Raw genomic sequence first — 24524 nt, 5'->3', positions numbered from 1 at the left:
CGTCACCGGAGGTGACTATGTTACAATTAATTTGTATATGATTATTTTGTTTTATTTCTGAGAGTTTGCTATCATTTGTATATATGTGTATATTATTATATATAACATTTCACTTACACGTGGTCGACATGGTCACACACGAGAATGTACAGCACCAAAAAACATATCAAGCATCATGTTTTGGCACAAACATCACAGTAAATCTTTTACATGACGTAACATTACACTACAATATGTATACGTAAAACTTCACGTTTATTTCCATACACTCCCGGTACTCATAAGGTGTCGAATCTTAAAAATATGTCCGTTGTGATATGACGTAGGTTTGGCAAGTGCTTTGAAAGGACACTGATTTGATGAAGTTAATTTGAATTTGGGGGATTACGTCTGCTGTTATGGGCTGTAGGGAAAACAGAGAAGTGGAATGGAGGAAGAGAAAGTAAAACGAATAGAATGGAGAAATCATGAATGAAGTAAAAGTAGAGAGGATGATGGAAAGATAGATTGCGTCGACTGTTCTGACACGTGTGTAGACAAAGCCCCTGTAGGTTTATGTATATATATAGTATCATATTTAGCAGTGCCATAAAAACTATCAATAGTTCAGGTTTTACTATCTTGGTGGTAGGGTTTACATATGTATTCTTATTGGTATTGTCTTGCCAGCATTTGTAATACTTATGCATAATGACAATGGTACGTTCATCAACATTAGAATTCAATCAAAGTACAGCAAAACTCTCCGATTGTCCTAATACAGCAAAATATAAACTACGACTACCTCAGTATAATACCAGAAACCTTTAATACAGCCCAACAAATCGTTACATAACGCATTGAAACTCCCAAACTCTGATAACAAAGCCCATCGTTACGTAATACAGTAAGCTCTGATAACCCATCACATCGTTACATAATACAGTAAGCTCTGATAACACAGCCCATCGTTACATAATACAGTAAGCTCTGATAACAAAGCACATCGTTACGTAATACAGTAAGCTCTGATATCAAAGCACATCGTTACGTAATACAGTAAGCTCTGATAACCCATCACATCGTTACATAATACAGTAAGCTCTGATAACACAGCCCATCGTTACGTAATACAACAAAACTCTGATAACCCAACACATCTTACGTAATACAGTACATCTCTCTTAACCCAGCACATCTTACGTAACACAATCAATCTCTCTGATAACCCAGCACATCTTACGTAACACAGTAAATTTCTCTGATAACCCAGCACATCGTTATGACCACACGTCCATGATGCGATAATTATCCCATGACATCATGACACAGTAGAGTCATACGTCATACAACAACACAGGACTGGGCAGCGATGGTGTTGTGGTTAGATCCTTAATTTATTACACGCATTGTCACGTGCTGTGATGGTTGTATCCAGGGTCAATGTACACCAGATGCTGTTGAAAACATGTGGTGGACCTCCCGCTGGATGTTCAGTGAGGTACCTATCAGCTGCTTTAATGATGTTCCTCCTCAAAATAACGCTGTGTGTTTACAGGGTGGTGAACCCAACAAACATCAATACAAAAAAACTCCTACAAACTGCATGTGCTACATGTACATTGTTGTGTGCGATCATTCTCGGCGGTGCCTTTTTCCATATTTATCTGGATTTGTTTGTTGTTGAGGGATACTTATATCTATTTATCTACTTTTTGGTCTTTTTAACAGTTTCATTTTGTAGTTATCTGTCATTGGGCTATGCGTATACAGTGGCTGTTTGGTGCATATTTAATTTATATATTGCTTTCGCCTACATTCACGATGTTCAGCCGTGCCATATCGTTACTTATCATATATTCATATATATATATTGAGATACCTGGTTTATTTAGGAAATATTAACATATTTAAAACTGTACTATTATACTTTTTTATTGAATACAAATACCTCATCTATCTAAAACGAATTCCACGTTCTTCACGTTGTTTTACTTTTGTCCGATTAATCAATGGCTCGACCATTCATGCCCTAGCAAGTCCCTTTAGTTTTGTGGATGATAACCACGATTTAGTTAGCTTGTGTGTGATTGTTTAATGTTTAGCTATAATCTATATGTATATAAATAAGTATATGTGTGTATGTGTATTGTATCATGAAAGTAAGCGATGCGATTGGCCTGTTCTAGCTCGCATTATGTCACGTGCTAAGCGTACGGTTATCTGGATTGTCAGCAGGTTGATTAAATTTATTTCTGTTGATTCTTAATATATTAAGTGCTATTATAGAGAGAATTTAGTGCCATTGTTATCTGAAATAATAGATATCACAAATGATAAATAAAATGTTCATATTGTTCATCAATATATATATACCGGAAGATTGCAGAAGGCCATGTTTATCAAGACATTCAGGTTCAGCTGTGTTACACGAAGAACTACAACGGCCATATCACATGATGTTCTCGGTCAGCCTTTTGAAATGAATAATGTTTTCGGCCATATAAACTAAAATTGTTAATAGAATATATTACAAACTACGTGTGGTTGGGAATCCGGCCACCTATGATGAAATCATAATCCCTATCTATATATATATATATATACATGTAAACTGACTACAGATTTCATACGGAATTATAATTGAGAATTATCAGGGCTTAATCAGACTTATTACACAAGAAGATATAGTTATTTAAGAACGTATTTAGTCCAATACACACGTGTGTATACTGCATGGATTCCTGGGCATTCTTAATGTGTATACATTGAAAATAGTTTTTGTTTTTGCAACGCCATGATTAGAAGTGCCATATGAAATGTCTTTGTTGCCATATTTTGTAAACTATTCAGGTAAACTTGTAGATTTCTGTATTATATGTTATATATGTTATGTCATCGCACATCAGACGTTGGCAGTATCTCTGATTATCAAATAACATCCAATATGTCTTAAAATGTTACACGAACTCTCCGTTCAATTAATATCTATTGGTCTTAGAATAAATGAGGTCCTGTCACAGGGTATCTCTTGGTCGTATAGTATGACACGAGAGACCCGTCACAGGGTATCTCTTGGTCGTATAGTATGACACGAGGGGCCCGTCACAGGGTATCTCTTGGTCGTATAGTATGACACGAGAGACCTGTCACAGGGTATCTCTTGGTCGTATAGTATGACACGAGGGGCCCGTCACAGGGTATCTCTTGGTCGTATAGTATGACACGAGGGGCCCGTCACAGGGTATCTCTTGGTCGTATAGTATGACACGAGGGGCCCGTCACAGGGTATCTTGTTTGTCAAAAGGTATCTATTGGTCGTAGAGTATGACACCAGTGGTTCATCAAAGGATGTATGTATGTGGCGCTATAAAGTATAGCACGAGGGGCCCGCCACAGGGTATATATTGGCTGTACAGTATAGTATGAACCAAGGGCCCTGTCATAGGATACATATGGTTTAATATTGGACAAATGATAGGAAAGATTAAGTAATACTGATACTGCGACCGATGAAGCGATGTTGTTAGGTTTCGACCAATCAGTTTAAGCGGTAGCGAATGTAAGCATACATCATGCAAGCTTCGTACGACCGTGTTTGCTCACATGTTCGTATTGTTTGTTCTTCACTTTTCATCCGTATATACTGAATTTTGTAATATAATTTATAAGTTTTAAAAGACCAATATTATTTCAGAATACAAAATCAATTATAGTTCGCTAATTTGGCGTTGTCAAGTGTCAATGTCAGTCAAGGACTGTTTAAGGTCTCAGTCGATGAATACTTACAAATGTTTCATGTTATCATATCGTTCTTATAACTATACACCGTTTGATATACTTTGTTTACAATGTCAAGAAAATATGCGGATCTGGTTAAAAAATTTTCATTCTAATTCAGGTGTACCTCGGGTCCAATTTCATGTAATTTTAGTTATGTTTTAGTAAGCTGTCATACGTACCTGCACTGGACGTGTCAGCGAACAAATAAAGATCCGCGTATGTTTTAGTAAGCTGTCATACGTACCTGCACTGGGCGTGTCAGCGAACACATAAAGATCCGCGTTATTCATCAATTATCTGTTGTTTTATTTTATGTCAACAAACAAGACGTAATGTTGATTTCAATTTTTTCATTTCGTACACCATGCATGATAAACGCTAGGCTTATCAAGTGAAATAAGTAATCAAAAACGAAATAATAGGACCATGTTTGATCTTGCGCTCAAAATTATGATGTAGGTGTAAGATATGTGAAACCCATTTAACAGTATCGTTCATTCTTACCATTTCTCTTCTCTGTTTAGACATGTTTTATCGAGGATGTCAGAAATAGGCCTTTTGATATTGAAGTACAGATTTATGTTTTTTGCCAACATGATCAATGTTTGAATCAGTAGCTATACTTTTACTTAACACAGGTATATATTTTTGTTGTTGTTGTTGTTATAACTGTTTATCTGACCATCAAAATGAAAGACATTTGAAGCATTGTCATCATGGAAAAATGCTTTATTGTTTACGTGTTAACATCGTTTTTGTTCACTTTGAACTCATAGATATATATACAGAATACCTCAATATGAAAGATGAATACATTGTACATCCAAACTTAATTATAGGTCAATGTAAGTAAACATCAGCTGTCATGTCATTGATGACGAAGTTTTTATTCAGCAGGATTGTTACATTCATTTTCAAAACCTAAAATTTGACTTCATACCTACGAAATATCAGCTGATTTCCTTATTAATTATATCCTACAATTTTCCTTAGTTTTTTTTATCAATTTAACGAATTGGGGAAAACCAAAATTACGAAACAAATGGTTCAGTGAAACAGCTAGAGTAGCTCCACACATTCCTGTACAACCCTCGGAATCAGGAATCTGTTTTAGAATAAGTGAAAATTGTGTTGTTGTTTTTTTTATTTCCAATAACCTCTTATTTTTTTTAACTTTCTTCGTCAATTGACAATAGCAAAAACCGAAAAGAAAACCCCGAAAACAAATCATCTCTGCATTTTCTCTGGAAATACTTCAGACCTTTTATCTTTAAAAAAATCGATCAGATTTGGTATATATTCTGACCTTATTCCAAAACTGTATTGTGATCCAGGGGCCAGATCTGAAGTGATTTAGCAATGTAACATATAAAAAAGTTGAAGTGTGATTTACTTATATCTCATTGAATTGTCTAAGCTTCATTTTACTATACCGAAGTGCTGTTTTTAGAATGTGTGTCGTCACCGTGTGGTCAACTACATGTAAATGTGTAGGCGTTTGTGTTGTTGATTTCTACCTCTCATAGAACAGAGATATTGAATATTCTAAGTTTGTGTTATTATATGTTGACAAAATCATAATGTTTAGAGATGTTACTCTGTTGGATTTCCAATATCTACCTCATCAGTATAATTGTAGATTGAAAATTGACATGTGCTTGTGTTGGTGTCCTTTACAAATAAAGTCTTCAGGAGGAGATTGTGTTGTTTGTCCTCGTTATTACATCCCGACCGTTGTATCGTATATACCTAGAGATATCAACTGTAGCAGACATTGGCGGGTTTCCTATAGAATTTCAAAATATAAAATGTTCTGTTGATTGACAGATTTTCCTTTTATATCTGATTTCGTTATATTGTTGAAAGATTTTAACAATTTAATTTTGATAACGACTTTTAAGTGTTACAAAAGGAATACTTACATTAGACATGTTAATAAAGGCTAAACGGCCTCAATTTAAAACGATATATCAACAGATTGGTCAAATTGTACAGATACAGTTGCTAAGATTGGGATAAATCGTTTCCTTTGTAAAGACACTATAAATACTAGACGTGTAACGTATTATACATGACACAATCAATTATATAGTAAGGCTATATTGATGATATCGTAATATAATCTAGGAAACGTTGTTGACAAGATCTGGCAAAGACTAAACAGATACTGAAAAATAGCATCGACATAAACAGTGTTACAGAAACAAAATCAGAATTGATGTCAACAGAGTTATAGAAACAAAACCAGAATCGATGTCAACAGTGTTATAGAAACAAAACCAGAATGGATGTCAACAGTGTTATAGAAACAAAAACAGAATTATTGTCAACAAAGCTATAGAAACAAAAAGATTCGATGTCAACAGTGTTATAGAAACAAAACCGGAAATGATGTCAACGGCGCTATAGAAACAAAACCAGAATCGATGTCAACAGTGTTATAGAAACAAAAACAGAATCGATGTCAACAGTGTTATAGAAACAAAAACAGAATTGATGTCAACAGTGTTATAGAAACAAAAACAGAATTGATGTCAACAGGGTTATAGAAACAAAACCAGAATCGATGTCAACAGTGTTATAGAAACAAAAACAGTATTGATGTCAACAGTCTTATAGAAACAAAAATAGAATTGATGTCAACAGTGTTATAGAAACAAAAACAGAATTGATGTCAACAATGTTATGGAAACAAAACCAGAATCAATGTCAACAGTGTTATAGAAACAAAAACAGATTCGATGTCAACAGTCTTATAGAAACAAAAACAGATTCGATGTCAACAATGTTATGGAAACAAAGTCAGAATTGATGTCTACAGTGTTATAGAAACAAAACAGAATTGATGTCAACAGTGTTATAGAAACAAAACCAGAATTGATGTCAACAGTGTTATAGAAACAAAAACAGATTCGATGTCAACAATGTTATAGAAACAAAAACAGATTCGATGTCAACAATGTTATAGAAACAAAACAGAATTGATGTCAACAGTGTTATAGAAACAAAAACAGATTCGATGTCAATAATGTTATAGAAACAAAAACAGAATTGATGTCAACAATGTTATAGAAACAAAAACAGATTCGATGTCAACAATGTTATAGAAACAAAAACAGAATTGATGTCAACAGTGTTATAGAAACAAAAACAGAATTGATGTCAACAGTGTTATAGAAACAAAAACAGAATTGATGTCAACAGTGTTATAGAAACAAAACCAGAATTGATGTCAACAGTGCTATAGAAACAAAAATAGAATTGATGTCAACAGTGTTATAGAAACAAAAACAGAATTGATGTCAACAGTGTTATAGAAACAAAACAGAATTGATGTCAATAGTGTTATAGAAACAAAACAGAATTGATGTCAACAGTGCTATAGAAACAAAAACAGATTCGATGTCAACAGTGTTATAGAAACAAAACCAGAATTGATGTCAACAGTGCTATAGAAGCAAAAATAGAATTGATGTCAACAGTGCTATAGAAGCAAAAACAGAATTGATGTCAACAGAGTTATAGAAACAAAATCAGAACTGATGTCAACAATGTTATAGAAACAAAACCAGAATTATTGTCAACAGTTTTATAGAAACAAAAACAGATTCGATGTCAACAGAGTTATAGAAACAAAATCAGAACTGATGTCAACAGTGTTATAGAAACAAAACCAGAAATGATGTCAACAGTGTTATAGAAACAAAATCAGAACTGATGTCAACAGTGTTATAGAAACAAAACCAGAAATGATGTCAACAGTGTTATAGAAACAAAACCAGAAATGATGTCAACAGAGTTATAGAAACAAAATCAGAATTGATGTCAACAGTCCAAACATCATAATGCTTGTCAACAGTACTATAGAATAAAACATCCTTAGGGATGATGTTGATTGTGTTGTTTAATGCACATTATTTTCCTTCTTTGATGAATGTTTAATTTGTTTTAGTTTTGTATATCCAGTGTTTGAAGGAATGATGGCCTCTGGTAGACATAACAATGGATGTTGAGAAAAACGTGATTTATCGAGTTGGTTTCTTATTACAGAAAAAAATGTAGAGATATACAATAAAAGGATGCTCAATTATCTAAGTAAGCATTCAAAATACATTAGAACGAGTACAAAAGATCGATACAAAATGCCATTGAAAACAACGATCACAACTATTAAACATTGTTACGTAGGATCGGGAAAAAACCTACCCGACCCTGGCGTTTTAACTGTGTCAGTATTTTTTTACCCTATTTCACACATGACATAACATCGAGATCAGATTAAACCTCATTTTATTGTCCCGCACGTCTCTTAAACACAGCTAGGATTCAAGTAGCTGTATCAAATTATATAATTATGTAGGACAAGGACTAGTTTTGTAGCCATGCTGTCGACTGCATGTGACCAACAATTAGTTTACATATTCAAGCATAGCGCGTAACACGTGTGTTTTATACAGTTTTTGCGAAATACATACATGTCGGATTTTACGTGTGATTTCATTTGAAAACTTTGATCAGGATTTTTGTTTTGTTTTTTGTTTTGTTTTTAAGAGAATGTTTTGCAGAGTTTCATATTTTTATACCAAATGGCTACGAATTCAATATCCTTGAGTGACACAATTTCAGCATTGCAATGTGATCATGTAGGATTCTTGAATAATTCTATTTGTTAAAGGTTTCTACAGGAAGGACACAAAAATAGGTAAAATATGAGGCTTCAGCTGGACCAAGTCTCTAAGCATATTTAAAACCATCAATACAATTGAGATTTATGTGTTGGGACGCTTTGATATGTCTGATTCTAGACTGACCAAATGTGAGTGAGGTATGGAAAATTACTTCAGATGACCGTAAACCAATAGAATAACATTGATTCAGAAAGAACTACATATGATAGAGTCTTTACTACTAACTGTTTACTGTTTATACTGCTGGCTATATCTACACTGTTTACTGTATATACTACTAACTGTGTTCTACACTGTTTACTGTATATACTACTGGCTATAGCTACACTGTTTACTGTATATACTACTGGCTATACCTACACTGTTTACTGTATATACTACTGACTATATCTACACTGTTTACGGTATATACTACTGACTATTTCTACACTGTTTACTGTATATACTACTGGCTATACCTACAGTGTTTACTGTATATACTACTGGCTATAGCTACACTGTTTACTGTATATACTACTGACTATATCTACACTGTTTACTGTATATACTACTGACTATTTCTACACTGTTTACTGTATATACTACTGGCTATACCTACACTGTTTACTGTATATACTACTGGCTATACCTACACTGTTTACTGTATATACTACTGACTATATCTACACTGTTTACTGTATATACTACTAACTGTGTTCTACACTGTTTACTGTATATACTACTGGCTATACCTACACTGTTTACTGTATATACTACTGACTATATCTACACTGTTTACTGTATATACTACTGGCTATACCTACACTGTTTACTGTATATACTACTGGCTATAGCTACACTGTTTACTGTATATATACTACTGGCTATACCTACACTGTTTACTGTATATACTACTGACTATTTCTACACTGTTTACTGTATATACTACTGGCTATAGCTACACTGTTTACTGTATATACTACTAACTGTGTTCTACACTGTTTACTGTATATACTACTGGCTATACCTACACTGTTTACTGTATATATACTACTGGCTATAGCTACACTGTTTACTGTATATACTGCTGGCTATATCTACACTGTTTACTGTATATACTACTGACTATATCTACACTGTTTACTGTATATACTACTGGCTATATCTACACTGTTTACTTATATACTACTGGCTATATCTACACTGTTTACTGTATATACTACTGGCTAAAGCTACACTGTTTACTTATATACTACTGGCTATACCTACACTGTTTACTTATATACTACTGGCTATATCTACACTGTTTACTTATATACTACTGGCTATATCTACACTGTTTACTGTATATACTACTGGCTATATCTACACTGTTTACTTATATACTACTGGCTATATCTACACTGTTTACTGTATATACTACTGGATATATCTACACTGTTTACTGTATATATACTACTGGCTATATCTACACTGTTTACTGTATATACTACTGGCTATATCTACACTGTTTACTTATATACTACTGGCTATACCTACACTGTTTACTGTATATACTACTGACTATATCTACACTGTTTACTTATATACTACTGGCTATAGCTACACTGTTTACTGTATATACTACTGGCTATACCTACAGTGTTTACTGTATATACTACTGGCTATAGCTACACTGTTTACTGTATATACTACTGGCTATAGCTACACTGTTTACTGTATATACTACTGGCTATAGCTACACTGTTTACTGTATATACTACTGGCTAAATCTACACTGTTTATTGTATATACTACTGGCTATAGCTACACTGTTTACTTATATACTACTGGCTATACCTACACTGTTTACTTATATACTACTGATACTACACTGTTTACTGTACATACTACTGGCTATACCTACACTGTTTACTGTATATACTACTGGATATATCTACACTGTTTACAGTATATACTACTGGCTATATCTACACTGTTTACTGCATATACTACTGGCTATAGCTACACTGTTTACTGTATATACTACTGGCTATAGCTACACTGTTTACTGTATATACTGTATACACTGTTTACTGTATATACTGCTGGCTATATCTACACTGTTTACTGTATATACTACTGACTATATCTACACTGTTTACGGTATATACTACTGACTATATCTACACTGTTTACTGTATATACTACTGACTATATCTACACTGTTTACTGTATATACTACTGACTATATCTACACTGTTTACTGTATATATTACTGGTTATATCTACACTGTTTACTGTATATACTACTGGCTAAATCTACACTGTTTACTGTATATACTGCTGGCTATATCTACACTGTTTACTGTATATACTACTGGCTATATCTACACTGTTTACTGTATATACTACTGGCTATAGCTACACTGTTTACTGTATATACTACTGGCTATACCTACACTGTTTGCTGTATATACTACTGACTATATCTATACTGTTTACTTTATATACTACTGGGTATATCTTCACTATTCAGAGTTCAGCAACCCAGTTCTTAAGAGTATTTAAATTGAGAAAGAAAAACAAAAACAAACAAACGAAACAAAAATTGTGATAGTTGAAACTGTTTTTCCATTTCGTTGATATTTCCAGGAAACTTCGTAAATAAATTGAATAATTGTTTCATGAAAGTAATGATGATGATGGGTGACACGTTGAATTAATGTTAATTATAAAGAAATTTCAATGTTTTTAAAATGCACTCGTGTATTGATTATCCCCTATAACAATCAACACTTCTTTTGAAGTAACAGTAACTCTGATACAGTACGACTGAGGATGACGATTGACAGATAAATTATTAATTACCGATTGATAGTGGTTTAAAAACAGTAGGTCATTGATCCAAGGTTCTCAGCAAAAAAACATGTCTATAAAATAAGCACAAATCAACCCTTAGCAATGGTCAACGGTTATAAATGAAAAAGAAAAGCAGAACTGATGATCAGATTGATCTACAATAACGCTGTAGAAACAACAGAACCAATGTTAATAGATTGATGTAAACAACAGAATTGAGTCAATAGCGATAAAAAACCAATAAAGAATCATTGTCAAACACTGCTATGGAAACAGAAAGTCAAAATAATTTACAATATGATTCGGAAATGATAAGATATACTCAACCAATGTAAATAAAAGAATAAAAGATCATCCCAAAGATCCATTGCTAATCGGAAACACGTTACCTTTGTGTTACAGCCTGATTGGTCATTGCTACAGCCTGATTGGTCATTGCTACAGCTTGATTGGTCATTGCTACAGCCTGATTGGTCATTGCTACATAGTACTGTTATTACTCCTTTAATATTCAATTACATGTCGTTGTTTTTCATAATTGTAGAACAATTCCAGTGCTTATTTCAGCTATCACATGTTTTTTTTTTCATTTTGTTATTTTTTTTTTTTTTTTGTTTTTGGGGGGGGGGGGGGTGTCTCACCTAAAATACTCTTAAGAACAGGGTTCCGAGAATGCAGGTTGATGGAGATCATTGTGAAGTTTTACGGTCGTCATAATGCTCTAATTGGGAATCAATCTAATTTGTGTCCGATACGAAGTTACACGTGTTTAATACTCGTTATTATGAATGTCGGTTCTGTTGTTGCTTACCGTGTTCTGAATTGGGACTGTAACGTTACTTACATACATATATGTAGATAACCCATAACAAGTGGTTCAGCGAGGATGTAGAAGACACTTACCATTTCTACTCTTCTTGTGGTTTCTCAAAGTGTAAAACTTTCCTGAACTTTTTTTCGTTTAAGTTTGAATGAAGATGAAGACGTAAATATTTCATTTTAACATCCCTCTGTTTTATCCTTTAAGAGTCATATGAATTGTGCTGTTTGCTACACGCCAATCTCTAGTTTTTTAGGGATATATTTTTCTTGTCCGGTCTTAGAAAGTATTATTGTCATAAACTTTACATCTTTACAATATTGTGCATTAAACTGGTCCGACTTCATATCACACAGGGGATTTTTTCCAATGAGATCATTGTGACGAGGGTAAAACTTTCCTATAATTTTCACCTTCCAGAAACCCTCTATTATGAGTTTGTCAGCTGCCGATATCTCGTATGAGAGTCGTGATCTCGGGAACAAGCTCTTATCGCTTTGGAGGTAGGAATGTTAGTTCTATGAAAGTATTCGTACAGTAAAAACTTAATCGTTGTATCTAAATTACTTCTCAGTTCTTTGGAGAAAATGATTCCTAGAAAATCGGAAAAAACAAGAGGTGATTCATTTCATTTTTATAAAGTAATATATATACATGTGAGAGAAAGGTATGGTGAAACTTTTTTATCTGCTAAATGATAGAAACTAGACAGCTTTATACTCGAATAACTCCCGGTCTCTGGTATAGATTTTCACATCCATCTCTACATCTGTTCTCCGAATACGTCCGAATGCGTTGTGATTACGGAGATAAAAGCAAATTAATTCAAACAGGAGTGTACCTAGCTGTTTTATGTGCTTAGAACCTAGAAGCTAATCGCCACCTGTAGACATTCTATGCACTCATTCGTGCCGCTTGTGATGGCGGATGACAACGATAAAGAACTACATACACATTAATGCCTAGCTTACTCTAAAGGTATGCACAGGAGCTGGCAAACTACATCCTACTATCTTGTTCATTCAAACATGTACGGGAACGCCAAAGCTGTTGGTCTAGTACATGACATAATACAGAACCGTTCGTTGGGCGACAAGATGCCACGTGGCAATGCGTGTATATGCATAACCGGGAAGCGTAATCATTATGCAAATAGATATTTCAAAATTTCTCACCTGCACTGATGTTACCTAAAGATCATTACTCATTCCTATGACCTCTTGCTTAAGGTTTGTAGAGAAGGTTGCAAATAATTTTCAATTAAAAAAAGTCGACTCCAATTATTTGTTTCCCTACAGCAATATGAATTACTTGCACGTTCCATTTTTTGTGAATACCTAGTTTACATTTGTTGCAGACATAAAGAGATATAATAGGTACATGCATCTTTGCTTGGTTAGAGACAAACACAAGTGTATTGTATGTAAGTACGGGGAGGAATGGGGATATCATGTATAAGTAAACCGTCAGATAGAGTTATTCAAGCATACAATTGCTAATGGTTTGTAGGTAATTTTTACCGTGTAACAATAGAACATTTTTCACTACCTTGTTGCCCAAAGACGATATAGAAATGATATGGAATTAAGATATTATGACTTATTGCAATTTTTTCATTTATGCAAACTGATATCCCCCGATTCATAAAACATGTACATGTTTGATATTCACCAGGAAGCTAGTATATGTATTAAAATGTTATATAAGGTACGTGTTTTAAACTACATTTTGTTGTCATTAGAAGCAAAGATATGTCATCACGTTTTTTTTCCAGAATAGTTCTGCTATTATTAATGTCAGTCACGTGATAGAACATGTGCAGCTTCGGCTGATAAAACATGTTAAATTCGGTATGTCTCAAAGCCAGACGGCATGCCCGGACTAGACAACACTTAGCTTTATGTTCTAAAACAAAATTTCTCAGTAACAAAGGAAGAAATGTGATGAGTAGGACACTCCTAAAGTAGGTCGGATCACCGTACACAACTGGTAAGACCTATATACAAACAATGTAGGTAAAGCACTATTGCATAATGTGAATAGATGGACTGTGTAACACACATTTGGTTGAACCTAGTGGTGTACCTGTGTCAGTATTGTCTTACTCGAATTTACATAAGAACTGACTTCCAGATCATATTTACCCTGTATTTATTTTACTGCACGCATATGTCTAGAAATCAGGTTGCCGTGTCAGATTATATAACCAAGGACAAGATCTGGTGGTTCACTAATGCACTACAATCTACTTATCGTCTTACCATGATGATTCATCGCAACAAATCGTCATATCAACACGACTTTTCATGGTAATATCGAGCTAAGACATCTTATTAAGTCGAATTGTCGTGATAATTATAATGATAAATTGATCTCTAAGTCGACCTAGGTATCATGACAACACCCATTTTTGTCGCAATATTGCTGGAAAGTGACATATTTTGAAACTTTTCGGTTACCTTTAGTATTTTGGATTTCGGTGGCGAAGAGAAGAAACGCCAGTAAGTGTGGGGCGATCACCTTATAGGTAATGCACTTCGGTATAATATAACTTACTGAGGTATCCCGAATAACGTGTCATTCTATTTTTAGAGAAAGTTACTTAAAGATCAATTTCTCGTGATGTTTATCACGACTAGTCGACTTAATAAGACGTTTTAGCTCAATATTTGCATGAAATTTCGTGTTGATATGATGATATATATGATGATAAACTACCATGACAACAAGACAAATAAATGGCAGTTACATGCCACCATAAAGTATAAGAAGTAGCGTGTGTCTTTTATGCATTTTGGTGACAACATATATTTATGGTGTTAGTGTGAAGTAATTTCGGCCCAAATCTATGGTCTCTCAGTGTATCTAAACCTGTCGTCACATTTGGTTTTATTACACATATGTATTACGCAATATATTACACGGGTATATTTAATGTCGTGTGATAACGCAAGACTCTTGAATAATTATGTATATGTGTAGAATGGAGATATTCCGCCAAAAGCTCCCAGGAAATTTCAAGAATTTTAAAACATGAATAAAATTGAGCTTTATAACCTAGGTTTCTCAGGCCTGGATATAACGACTGATCAACTTTGGATGAGATATGTAATTTGATCCCATGCCTCAGATCACCGTGAAATTACAAGTTCGGTAGGGTTATTAGTTCCCCTTATTAACACTGGCAGACTGTACAAAGGACACACGAATGAATAGCACTTTTCAAAACAAATTTACTGTTTACTATCTATTACTTACTGTCTACTGTCCAGTGTCTTCTGCTAGACCGAATTATATCAAAACACCTCAAATTGAGTAGTAATTAGCATACATTTAAATGATAAACAAAAGATAGAAAAAGCGATGCAGAAGTGAGTTTGAGCGATTGAAAACTACACAGCAAACATTTACAGTTTCTTTGTCATTGAGTCACTTTTACAATACCTTTACCTCTAACGGAAACGAAAAAGAAAATTCCTCCTCACATATCCATGTATATTAAAGCTTGTTACAGTAAAGCAGAAGGAAGTGTACAGTGGATAGTAAGCAGAAGGCAATAGGCAATCAATATATCGCAGGAAGCAAGCAGTAACAAAAAGGGATGTGGTAAGTAGGAGGTAACAGAACATTACAAGCAGTAACAAAAAGGGATGTGGTAAGTAGGAGGTAACAGAACATTACAAGCAGTAACAAAAAGGGATGTGGTAAGTAGGAGGTAACAGAACATTACAAGCAGTAACAAAAAGGGATGTGGTAAGTAGGAGGTAACAGAACATTACAAGCAGTAACAAAAAGGGATGTGGTAAGTAGGAGGTAACAGAACATTACAAGCAGTAACAAAAAGGGATGTGGTAAGTAGGAGGTAACAGAACATTACAAGCAGTAACAAAAAGGGATGTGGTAAGTAGGAGGTAACAGAACATTACAAGCAGTAACAAAAAGGGATGTGGTAAGTAGGAGGTAACAGAACATTACAAGCAGTAACAAAAAGGAATGTGGTAAGTAGGAGGTAACAGAACATTACAAGCAGTAACAAAAAGGGATGTGGTAAGTAGGAGGTAACAGAACATTACAAGCAGTAACAAAAAGGGATGTGGTAAGTAGGAGGTAACAGAACATTACAAGCAGTAACAAAAAGGGATGTGGTAAGTAGGAGGTAACAGAACATTACAAGCAGTAACAAAAAGGGATGTGGTAAGTAGGAGGTAACAGAACATTACAAGCAGTAACAAAAAGGGATGTGGTAAGTAGGAGGTAACAGAACATTACAAGCAGTAACAAAAAGGGATGTGGTAAGTAGGAGGTAACAGAACATTACAAGCAGTAACAAAAAGGGATGTGGTAAGTAGGAGGTAACAGAACATTACAAGCAGTAACAAAAAGGGATGTGGTAAGTAGGAGGTAACAGAACATTACAAGCAGTAACAAAAAGGAATGTGGTAAGTAGGAGGTAACAGAACATTACAAGCAGTAACAAAAAGGGATGTGGTAAGTAGGAGGTAACAGAACATTACAAGCAGTAACAAAAAGGGATGTGGTAAGTAGGAGGTAACAGAACATTACAAGCAGTAACAAAAAGGGATGTGGTAAGTAGGAGGTAACAGAACATTACAAGCAGTAACAAAAAGGGATGTGGTAAGTAGGAGGTAACAGAACATTACAAGCAGTAACAAAAAGGGATGTGGTAAGTAGGAGGTAACAGAACATTACAAGCAGTAACAAAAAGGGATGTGGTAAGTAGGAGGTAACAGAACATTACAAGCAGTAACAAAAAGGGATGTGGTAAGTAGGAGGTAACAGAACATTACAAGCAGTAACAAAAAGGGATGTGGTAAGTAGGAGGTAACAGAACATTACAAGCACTAAGCATTGAACAGTTAAAATATAGTAAGCCGAGGACACTAAGCATCGCCACGGACGCATCACTGCAGCACAAGGGGACTGTTTCTTCTCTTCCTGCGGAAAAGCAGCCACTCTTACTTATTTGATTATATTTTTTATATTTGTATTACATGTACATGTATCAATTTAAAACGGCTGGTTTTCTTACCTTTAGGTTTCTTGCATGTCTTTTATTAAATAGAATCATGTTATTTCTGTAATAAGATAAATCGGTATTGTTTTAAAAAAAGTCAAGCTCTTTCATGCGTTAGTAATCAAAACTTTCAATATATTGGAAAGTTAATTGTAGCAAGAATTGAATATTTTCAAAACTGCTTTTTTCCGTGTAGCACTGACAACATCCCTTTGCGTTGAACAGCAAATCAGTACTTTGATGTCGGATTTCATAGTACGATAGTAATATCTATAGACTGTTTGAATTTTGAAACGTATACCAAAAATACGATCTACATCTTTTATACTCGACTTACAACATCCAGACAATAGCTGTGATCCAATTTGATATAGTTGTTGTGTAACAATATAGAAAACTACAGTAATTGAACATTCTATCAACATATCGTTCAGTAGGGTTCACCTATCCTGTTTACTTCCTGAATTTTTTCGTAAATTTGAGTTTTATGATATTAAAGGTGAAATATTGAGTTTTCAGCTTTATGGATATTGGGTAAAGTTTAGCTCTATAACAAAATATGTAAATGGAAATATTTTATAGATTTATTACAGTGTCTGCCGCGTCCCCGTGTTCTATTTATCGTTATATATATTTTCATCGGTTCTTTTTAAACGTATAAATTTACAAATGATCATATCACTGGTGTTTCATGCAAATTTAGAAAAGAATGTTTGAAACGACTCTATAATGTTAGAAACGACTCCATAATGTTAGCAACGACTCCACAATGTTAGAAACGACTCCAAAATGTGTTCAGTGGAATTCCATTAATATCCGTTACAGCTGAGGTAGGCTAAAAGGTTAACCTATATATATCAGTCGATGGATCCGTAAACCAACTAAAAACTTTATATCATTGTTCCAGCTAAGTATGTCATTTCCAAGAAGGTCCTGTGCTATTCTCACCTTTAGAAGGCTACACAGCATACTTGAATTGGCAAAATTTACATCGCCGGTGTCGTAAACGAAGCAGAAAATGTAAGATTACCCTATTGGAAGACCTTGTATGATTCTCCTTGTAGATTCTCAAAGGTGTCCGTGTATAAATAATATTTTGCCCTCGTTTATTTATTTATTTATTTGATTCATTATTATTTTTTGTTTTTGTTTTGTTTTGTTTTTTTTTTTTTTTTTTTTAGTTTGAAAATTTTAAACATGTAAGTGTTTGCTTATTTCCAATGTCCGCACAGTACGGTGAAATGGGATATGTTATTCTTGTTGAAATACATAGATAAGAAGACACGCTGATTGGTTTAAGTCTTTATACAAAACTCCAACGTGAAAACTTACCAGCACGAAAAAAGACATAGACACAGCATGCCGTAAACGTGTTAAATATGGCGTCATCAAATTTCAGCACAATATATATTTTTTGGCAGATGAACACAATGATGAATAAGAGCATCCATTATTATTGACATTGAAATGAACCTTTCTGGCTCAATATTTTCAGCGTTCAAATGATATTACCACTAATGTATGTCAATAGTATACAAAGTAATGATAATTTTCACAACAATATATATGTATATTATAAAATATACATATAGAGATAGGGAAACATACGTCATATATCAAGTAATGAAAATATACATTATATATGTATATACAAATATATACTTACAGCTGTTTCTTCTTTCAATGTATCTTTAATGATGACGAATTTTAAGTGAAGGTAAGAATTTAAGAATATCAAAACTGGATATAGATTGGATAGCAATCAGATCACCTTCACTCACTTCTGAAGAACATAGATATCTAGGAAATGATAATGATTATAGTATTATAAACAAAATCAATAAGTAGATAACATTCCCTCACTTCTGAAATGATTATAAACATTGAAAAAAGAAATCAGTTATCATATTTTATTCCCATGTTAGATGAATTTATTATATTCCCTAGTAATCACTCGATCAATCCAGCTGTTGTGTAAACATAAATGTTATACCATATGTGATGTAAACTATCAAATGTTTTGATTGGCTGACAATGTGAACTTTGACCGAATGTTTATTCCTTATGTTAGGAAATAGGAGTATATATGACGTCCTTCCTTATGTTGTAATTATATATGAGGCTATGCCTTATGTTAGATGTATATCTGAGATTATCTGAGGTTGATCTTTATGTTAGAAGTATATATGACGTCATTCCTTATGTCAAAGGTATATCTGAGATCGTTCCCTGTGTTAGGGGTGAATCTGAGATTCTCATAAAGAGGGGTGTTAGTGTTCATTTAACCCGGTAGCTGTCTTAGCAGCCTATGTGAACATTTGGTTATTCCCAACGACAATTCTAAGAAGGAGGACAAGACTAGTTTCGAAGGATATATAAGATTTTATTTGCCATCTGCTCTGCTTTTTTACGTTCAAGAGACACCCACATTAAAGGACATCGCTGGGCCGTGTATGTAGAGAAATGGACCTTTACCTGTATTTAGTAAAATGTATTCATGTAGGTCCACATTTAATCGATAATATGTTTTCGGTATAAGTTAAAAATGATATTTCAAAATAAATTAATTGATCTGTGTTTATAAAACAAAGAACTGACAAAGTTTGATAGATAGATTATACCATTAATTGTAGAGTCCGTATATTTTGTTACATTCTGTATAACAGTATGCCTACATTGATTTTTAGACAGTACTTTATAACAATTTCCATAACTACCTTGCCATTTTTCATTCAACGGAATGGTTTTTTTCCGAGATTTACCACTGTATCGTCGTTTTGTTATCTAAATTGTGTAGCTAAGAGAGTGAGAGACAATGTCTTCTTGTTAATAGATTACCAAGGCCACTTGATGTCAGTGACAGTAAACAGAAATTATGTATAGATAGACTTGTAACAAACATAAAAAGCTATTTTCTAACATGGCAAATGTAAAGCCAAAGAAGCTTATCTCGGCAGGAGTCTTCGTCAAAGAAGCTACCTTCATCGCCTAGAAAGTCATAAAGTAAAACCTGTATTTATATTTTTACAGTGTGTTTTATTTGCAAAATGTTTCATATAACGTAGAAATTGTGTTTAATATTTCACAATCTTGTGATTTATATTTGATATATGTGATGTATATTCGATATATTTGAAACGGGGGTGAAATAATATAAACTGTGCCACAAGAAGGTACAATTTAAAGTACAAGGCTGAAGAAATAAATTACAGGTTCAAAATATGGAGCAAAACATCTTGAATATGAATCACAATAATTAGAATATAAAATACGTTTTATAATATAAGTCACACTGTTTTTCGAATATGAAATATAAACCTCAAGATTTTGCATATGAAATGCATAATTTAGGATATGAAATACAGGATACAACATAAAACAGAACATTTTGAATATCAATGACAAGATGTTGGAATATTACAACATTTTACACGCCTGAATCGTCCAGTTACAGTCATTGACCCCAGAATCGACATCTTTTAATGCGAGACATTTGGTAACCATTAAGACAGAGGTCGTTTATCGTGTTTCCACTTCCTTTAACGAGAGCCCATATTACTGACCAGATGAGTAGCCCGTTTGAACACGTGCTTACTGACACTCTAACATTATTTCAATACTTATCAAAGTACTAGTATTCCTCAGAGAGCCTCAAGTTGGTCCCCAATTCCGTTTTCAGGCTTTGTAGGTTTTAACCCATTAATGTTATCTTTCTTGTTTATGTTATTTTACAAGCGTTTAACACAGAATGGGAAAATGGGTACTACTAGACCAATATAGTTTTTTCAGTTCAGAAACAAGCATCTTTTGGATCGTACCCCATTTGGTCATAACGATGAAAATAGACAAAAACAAAAATGTTCGCAATTGGTGGGCATCTATATATATATAAAACATCAACTGTTGTTTGAATTTTATTTCGTTAGCTGCTCATATGACTGAGTAAATAGATGTTATACATATGCACAAAATATTATTCGTGCCATTTTTAAAACGATGTTTTATATCTCGTATGACTTTCCGTCTGACTCGAAAATTGCTTATATCGATAGTACGCTTGTTTATGTTCTACAAAAAGAAAGGAATAAACTTAATGTAATTATGCTTTATAAAATATCTTTTAAAAACGATAAAAGTGACCCTAGTAAACTCTGCTGTCCGTAGCTGTTTTAGAGAGGCGATATTAAGATTTATTTTCAAATCAAGATAACCCTAACTACACCCTCTCTATGTTCATTTGTACCTATCTAGAGTAAACTGACCATCCACCAGCTGTCTTGAACATATCTAGGGTAAACTGACTATAAATCAGCTGTCTTGAACATATCTAGAGTAAACTGACTACACATCAGCTGTCTTGAACATATCTAGAGTAAACTGACTATACATCAGCTGTCTTGTACATATCTACAGTAAACTGACTATACATCAGCTGTCTTGTACATATCTACAGTAAACTGACTATACATCAGCTGTCTTGTACATATCTAGAGTAAACTGACTATACATCAGGCTTTTGTACATATCTACAGTAAACTGACTATACATCAGCTCTCTTGTACATATCTACAGTAAACTGACTATACATCAGCTGTCTTGTACATATCTACAATACACTGACTATAAATCAGCTGTCTTGTACACATCTACAGTAAACTGACTATACATCAGGCTTTTGTACATATCTAGAGTAAACTGACTATACATCAATTCTCTTGTACATATCTACAGTACACTGACTATACATCAGCTCTCTTGTACATATCTAGAGTAAACTGACTATACATCAGCTGTCTTGAACATATCTAGAGTAAACTGACTATAAATCAGCTGTCTTGAACATATCTAGAGTAAACTGACTATACATCAGGCTTTTGTACATATCTACAGTAAACTGACTATAAATCAGCTGTCTTGTACATATATACAGTAAACTGACTATACATCAGCTGTCTTGTACATATCTACAGTAAACTGACTATACATCAGCTCTCTTGTACATATCTAGAATAAACTTACTATACATCAGTTCTCGTGTACATATCTACAGTAAACTGACCATACATCAGCTCTCTTGTACATATCTAGAGTAAACTGACTATACATCAGCTCTCTTGTACATATCTAGAGTAAACTGACTATACATCAGCTCTCTTGTACATATCTACAGTAAACTGACCATCCACCAGCTGTCTTGTACATATCTACAGTAAACTGACCATACATCAGCTCTCTTGTACATATCTAGAGTAAACTGACTATACATCAGCTCTCTTGTACATATCTAGAGTACACTGACTATACATCAGGCTCTTGTACATATATACAGTACACTGACTATACATCAGGCTTTTGTACATATCTACAGTAAACTGACCATACACCAGCTGTCTTGTACATATCTAGAGTAAACTGACTATACATCAGGCTCTTGTACAAATCTACACTAAACTGACCGTACATCAGTTGTCTGGTACATATCTAGAGTAAACTGACTATACATCAGCTCTCTTGTACATATCTACAGTAAACTGACTATACATCAGCTCTCTTGTACATATCTAGAGTACACTGACTATACATCAGCTCTCTTGTACACATCTAGAGTACACTGACTATACATCAGGCTTTTGTACATATCTACAGTAAACTGACTATACATCAGCTGTCCTGTACATATCTAGAGTACACTGACTATACATCAGGCTTTTGTACATATCTACAGTAAACTGACCATACACCAGCTGTCTTGTATATATCTAGAATAAACTTACTATACATCAGTTCTCGTGTACATATCTACTGTAAACTGACCATACATCAGCTCTCTTGTACATATCTAGAGTAAACTGACTATACATCAGGCTTTTGTACATATCTACAGTAAACTGACCATACACCAGCTGTCTTGTACATATCTAGAGTAAACTGACTATACATCAGCTGTCTTCTACATATCTAGAGTACACTGAATATACATCAGCTGTCTTGTACATATCTAGAGTACACTGAATATACATCAGCTCTCTTGTACATATCTACAGTACACTGACTATACATCAGCTGTCTTGTACATATCTAGAGTAAACTGACTATACATCAGGCTCTTGTACATATCTACAGTACACTGACTATACATCAGGCTTTTGTACATATCTACAGTAAACTGACCATACACCAGCTGTCTTGTACATATCTACAGTAAACTGACTATACATCAGCTGTCTTGTACATATCTAGAGTAAACTGACTATACATCAGCTGTCTTGTACATATCTAGAGTAAACTGACTATACATCAGGCTCTTGTACAAATCTACAGTACACTGACTATACATCAGGCTTTTGTACATATCTACACTAAACTGACCGTACATCAGTTGTCTGGTACATATCTAGAGTAAACTGACTATACATCAGCTCTCTTGTACATATCTACAGTAAACTGACTATAAATCAGCTGTCTTGAACATATCTAGAGTAAACTGACTATACATCAGCTGTCTTGAACATATCTAGAGTAAACTGACTATATATCAGCTGTCTTGTACATATCTACTGTAAACTGACTATACATCAGCTGTCTTGTACATATCTAGAGTAAACTGACTATAAATCAGCTGTCTTGTACATATCTAGAGCTGACTATACATCAGCTCTCTTGTACATATCTACAGTAAACTGACCATACACCAGCTGCCTTGTACATATCTGGAATAAACTTACTATACATCAGTTCTCGTGGACATATCTACTGTAAACTGACCATACATCAGCTCTCTTGTACATATCTAGAGTAAACTGACTATACATCAGCTGTCTTGTACATATCTAGAGTAAACTGACTATATATCAGCTGTCTTGTACATATCTACTGTAAACTGACTATACATCAGCTGTCTTGTACATATCTAGAGTAAACTGACTATAAATCAGCTGTCTTGTACATATCTAGAGCTGACTATACATCAGCTCTCTTGTACATATCTACAGTAAACTGACCATACACCAGCTGTCTTGTACATATCTGGAATAAACTTACTATACATCAGTTCTCGTGGACATATCTACTGTAAACTGACCATACATCAGCTCTCTTGTACATATCTAGAGTAAACTGACTATACATCAGCTGTCTTGTACATATCTACAGTAAACTGACTATACATCAGCTGTCTTGTACATATCTAGAGTACACTGACTATACATCAGGCTTTTGTACATATCTACAGTAAACTGACCATACACCAGCTGTCTTGTACATATCTTGAGTAAACTGACTATACATCAGCTCTCTTGTACATATCTACAGTAAACTGACTATACATCAGCTGTCTTGTACATATCTAGAGTACACTGACTATACATCAGGCTTTTGTACATATCTACAGTAAACTGAC

The sequence above is a fragment of the Ylistrum balloti genome, unplaced genomic scaffold (assembly GCF_031769215.1).
Source record: "Ylistrum balloti isolate Yb309-2 unplaced genomic scaffold, AGI_CSIRO_Ybal_v1 Utg370666, whole genome shotgun sequence".
NCBI lineage: Eukaryota > Metazoa > Mollusca > Bivalvia > Pectinida > Pectinidae > Ylistrum > Ylistrum balloti.
This window is presented reverse-complemented; position numbering follows the sequence as displayed.